Here is a 6000-nt window from a genome sequence, read left to right on the forward strand (position 1 = left end):
CTACTTAGTAAGGTTCTCAGCAACTTAGTGAGACCCTGTTCCCAATTAAATATAAAATAAGTCTGGGAGTATAGCCCAGAGGTAGAAAAGCCCCTGGGTTCCACCTCCAGTACCACAAATAAATAAATAAACAAACAAACAAACAAACATCGTTTTTGTTTTAATAGTATAGATTAACATCTATAAAATTAATTTGCTTACATTGTGGTAATCCTGGGGTTGTATTTCAAAGATTAGGGTTAATATTTTGTAATACTTGTCTTTTTCTACCTCCCACATATTATTCATTAAAAATCCTCTAAAGCTTCTCATCCTCACCCTGAGCTGGAGGCTGAATAATAGAAATTGTATCATGGCTACATCCTCATTTTCTTATGAATGGGAAGTCTTCTGAAATTAGCCTTCATATTATACCCTTATTTTGTCCCTCCAGCATCTTTAGGAATCTAAGTTGTTTTTTTTTTTAATAAAATCTACTCTTTTTTCTTTATTGATTTAACCTTCCCAAGCATAGCTCAGCTTCACTGTAATTGTTTTGTAATTTTGCTTCTTAAAGCTAGTAACTGATATTGCTATAGTCTTATATGTAAAAATAAAGTATAAAATAAGAAAACATTAAATATTCTACTTTATTTTGTTCTTACCTAATAGGGCAGAAATTTTAAAAAGTTGCAACACTGACTTAAACTAAAAATAGTTCTGAGTTGGAGTTCCATATAAACTGGGAAAACTTTTAACTTTGTAATAACAATGCTGTGATTTTACCTTTAATTAATAAAAAAAACAGAGTATCACACAAATCAAATATATTTAGGAACCCCAAATTTATGATAAAAACTAAGGCAAAATTGCTAAGCAGTTTAAGGATAATTAAGAATTAACCTATTTAATGATGAACAATGGAATTTAACTTTATTTTTTATAATCATATTAATTTGCACAACTGGAAAGCATCTGAAGAGAGAAGTCACTAATTACTTAGTTATCTTTCAAGAGAAAACATATAGTTAAACATTCACTCAGTATAATCATTTAATAATAGAGAAGGATGGAAGCTAATATTTCATTTAAAATAAATTATTTATAATACATACTTGCTTTCAGTATCATACTGAAATGAAATTATTATGTTTATGCCATACTTACAACATATATAAACAAAGAGATTGCCATATATTAATTTAATTATTACAAGAAATATTTAAGGAAATCCTGTTAATAAGTCCTTGAACTTGGATAAACATATATCCTTGAGCATATATAATGAAGAAATACAATGGTTCTGTGTTAGAAATAATAGTTGGATAATATAAATTGAGCTACTTGTGCATTTTTATATCCTTACAATCCCGTTTGAAATAGTCTTAGTTCTGTAATTTTACATATAAGTAACTCAGTGTGTGTTGGAAAAACACACATTCATAGCACCATCCTGGTAGTTGTTTTTGTTGTTGTTGTTGTTTTAAGATAATAAAACTTCATGAAAATTCTGGATTAGAATGTTGGTTCACTTAATCTCCCAATTGGATGCACAGCAGACCTTCCTCTGGTCTGTACTCCACAACATATTCACAGAAAGATTAAGGGGACAACAAATAAAACTATGTGTGTTTGAGTAGTTTTCTATCAAATCTCATTTCATAGGTCCCCCATTATTTACCTACTATAGGCTACTATACTGATAATATAAATGAAACTAAACATTTTTGCTACTAACTCTCATCAGTTTAATGTGTTTTGGAAAAATAGGGTTTTTTCCCTTTTAATTAAGTCTTCTTCTGAGTTCTTATTGGCTATACAGATGTTTTCTGATACTATTATTTAGTCAGTGAATTGGAGCTGGCACTTACAGTCTTAGCTCTTGGCTCTAATGCAAAAACATTGGCATCAAGTTTAGTGTAGACTAGCACAGAAATGTGAATTAAAATCAAGTCTTGCTGGGTTAGTGTATAATAATCTATACCTAGAGTCTTTTTAGTAGAAAGAAGGCAAAGCTGCTGGTATAGGTTCATTTTGAAGAAGTGGGAAACAAACACAGAAACCTCAATGCAGTGTACAAATAACATTTTTTCAACTACCTCTTAAAGTGGAATTAGTTTGTTCAATAGATTCCTTATAGCGATGTTAAATAGCTGCCAAATTTGTTATTTTCCCATTTCTTTAAAAAAAGTCTATAAGTTTATTTTATATAGTTTCAAGATCTCTAGAGCCACTTTTTTTAATCTTGCATTTGCATAAAAATGTTTAGCTTTTACGTGGAGAGCAAATTATGATCATATATTTTGATATTCATGACCTGTTTGACTATAGAAGTTTTTTTTTTTAATGCACTTTGGCTGTAAAACCATGGATGATTTGATCCATAAGATTTAAATGTGCCGTCAATTTAGTATTCCTAGACATGAGCTTGATGAATGATATTCTATAATTATAATGTGCCACACATTACTGTGTCTTAATTGCCCTATGCCTGAATTTAAATGATCAATTTGTTATTGTTGCAGATGTGAATATTGTGAATAAACTTAATAAATTTATGTAAAATTGTATAAAATAGACTTGGAAATTACTAAGTTCTTTCTGTGTAGATGTAATGAACTTATTGTAACATGATGCAGTATGTGTATGTCATTCTGTACTTTCTTCGACTGAATCACATATTCAGAGCTTCTGTACATACTTTTGCATGAGTATTTTATCATTTAATGCTTTTGGATTCCTTACTTGTATTGTGTTTCCTACTTGTGATCATGTAGTCGTGCCTTATTTTGTGAGAGAGTTTAGCTCAGTAAATACTGTAATTTCTAACCTCAATGATTAGAAGGTTATTGATTATAAATATAACTGATAAATTACATGACAGCATTTAAATCTGTATAAAGACCAATGGAAGGATCCTTATTAAATTGTTGCTTTTGTTTTTTAATATGTTAAACATGATATTAAAGACATTTCTTTCTAGTAGATATATTCTATAAGTTTTTTGTTCATATAAAATAGAGAACAAGATATTGCCCATTGTACCTTCATTTATTCATAGAACATTAGGACTTATCACTTGGATATAGTGATTATATTTTAATGTTCAAAGTAGGATAGTAATTAAATTCCTTATCTGAAGTGAAATCTAAAAGTCATTTTACTTGACACATTTTCTTTTCATCTTTTTTCCTATTGTGAGGAATTAAGAAAACTAAGAAAAAAATAACAAAAACATAAGATTAGTCCCTTCTTTCATTGCTTATGAAAGTTTAATATCCAGGTGACCATTTAAAGATAACTTTTTAAAGGCCTAAGATTCCATTGTTTCTTTACTATCTTTTTCCTGGGTATTGGGTCTCCAATTTTTTTTTTTCCTATTTCATTTCAATGTGTTTCCAGGCAAAAAGTTTAAAGTACACATGCTCAAACATGTCATATATTGTATATTGATATGTTCTTGTAGAACTTTATAGGATTTCAGTTTGTATATGGCATAGTCTTAAGCTGTTTTACATCCTTTATGTTAGTCTTTTAATGAGATTTAAGGGAGAAAACTAATCCCTCATACATATAAATATGTGGCCGCCAATAGATACATGAAAAGATGTTCTTCATCACTGGCCATCAGGGAGATGCAAATCAAAACTACACTGAGATTCTATCTAACCCCAGTCAGAGTGGCAAACATAAAGAAATCAAACAACGACAAATGCTGGTGAGGATGTGGGGAAAGAGGAACTCTTTTACACTGTTGGTGGGAATGCAAACTAGTTCAGCCACTATGGAGATTTGTGTGGAGATTCCTAAGACAGGTGGGAATAGATGCACCATATGATCCAGCTATACCACTCCTGGGTATCTTTCCAAAGGGGTTGAATTCAGAGAAATATAGCAACATATGCATACCTATGTTCATAGCAGCACAATTTGTAATAGCCAAAATATGGAACCAACCCAGATCTCCATCAAGAGATGAATGGATAGCAAAACTTTGGGAAATACACACAATGGAATTCTATTCAGCCATAAAGAAGAACAAAATTATACCATTTGCAAGAAGATGGAAAGCCCTAGAGAACATTATGTTAAGTGAGATCAGCCAAGCACAGAAGGAGAAGGTACATATGTTTCCTCTAATATGCTCAAACTAGGAAACACAGGGGATACCAGTGGGACTCCGGATAATGGAGGGGAAATATCAGCAAAGTTTGAATGGAAAGATGGGAGAGGAGGAAGGCTTATCTTGATTAATGAGGGTCTACATATGAATATGTGTAAAATTATGAATATGACATGGTTAACCTGGACAACCATTGGTGGGAGGAGGGAAGGGAAAATAGGGCGGGGGGAGAGGGCACCAAATATAGTTTAAATGTAAACTATTTATGTTCAATAAAAAATTGTTTAAAAAAATAATAAATAAATATGTGGCCACTATACTCATGGGACTAAAGGAACCTTGAGAGATCACCTAATAATCATAGTCCCTTGCCCTCCTGCTGAATTGGTTTATAGCTAAATGTCCTTGCATGATTGATGATCATTAAATGTTTTTCTAAAAACATTTAGCCAGAAATTTCTTTATAAATCTCTGTATTGTCTTCTCCTGGACATAATTGTTCTAATCCTATCCAGATACAATTTCTAGGAATTCTCTTGAAGTCTGTTCTCATGCTCTCTGTGCCCCTTCTCCCTTTATTTTTAGAAATAAACAATGCTTATTGCTTTCCAGGTTTTTTATTTTTCGCTTTTTTCTAATAAATGCCCGAAATAAAGGGACTGAATATATATAAAGGGACTATAAAGGGACTGAATCTCCATTTTAATAGTGCTTAGCTGTTGTGCAGGAGCTTTCTGCTGCACTTGTCCATATTGCCTTGATTACATGGTAAAATTTGTCGCCTCCTCAAAGAATTACTGTGCATGTGACTTTGCCAAGCATAACCCTCTCTGTCCTATTCTTCAACTTAAACCAGTTAAAGTTTCCAATGTCTTATAGCAAAAATTGGTATTTTTGTTACTCTCCTATGGAAATTGCAGAAGGCACCATGGCTGAGATTGAAGTTCAAGGGCTCCCACTTTTATATAATCTGACCCTAAGAACAGGTTCCTTAATTGTGGCTAATGATATATCCCATCATGAAAATATAATAGTTCAAGCTGCTTTTCTTGATAAAAATTTGAATGAAATTTTAAGTCCTGTCAGATAAAATTAACTGACAGTGGTGTGCTAACACCACACAAGCACATATACTACTAAAATCCACATATTTTTTAGACCAACTCCATCATTCTTCAAAAAATGAAATTAAGAGAAAAGTTAACTTACTATTTCTATCAACATCTCCTATGTCAAAGTGTTAACTGGTGAATACAGAAGAGATACTTTTCTTTCTTAAGATAATGAAATTTAACTTTCAGCATTTTCTGCTTCCAAGTTAGAATATTATAAATATATCTGATATAAGTAAACGGATTGTTGGAGAATAGGAATTTTAAAACTATTAAAATGTAGACCTTATTTATTTCTTGACATATTAGAAAAGCAAGCTTTGTATCAAAAAATTATCATTGTGTTTGAGGTAGGACTATAAAGCAATAAGACTGATTTACAAGTAATGTAGGAAAATTGGTTTCATTATTTTATAAATACAATAAAATGCTAGAATTCACATTAGACACAAGCAGTGGATACTATTTTCTTCCTGATAGTCCATGTATCTGATCATTTGCCCTTACAAATTATAATAGTAACATTCTTCATTTGGACCTCTTATAAAATCAGACTGAAACATCAAAAAGACCATCTGGATATCACATATATTTCTCAAGAAATTCCTCAGAGTTCAAATTTATTGCAATCATTATTCCTCTCTTTGAAGGACTTTCCAGCTCAAATTCTCAAAATCAGGAATGCCTCTAAAATACATATTTCCTTCTAGCGTATTACTAGTTAAGTGTTACAAAAGTTTAAATGAAAGACTATTTTAAGCCCTAAAAAAAGCCACTTGTAGGCCT

The sequence above is a fragment of the Muscardinus avellanarius genome (genome assembly GCF_963383645.1).
Source record: "Muscardinus avellanarius genome assembly, chromosome: 11".
NCBI lineage: Eukaryota > Metazoa > Chordata > Mammalia > Rodentia > Gliridae > Muscardinus > Muscardinus avellanarius.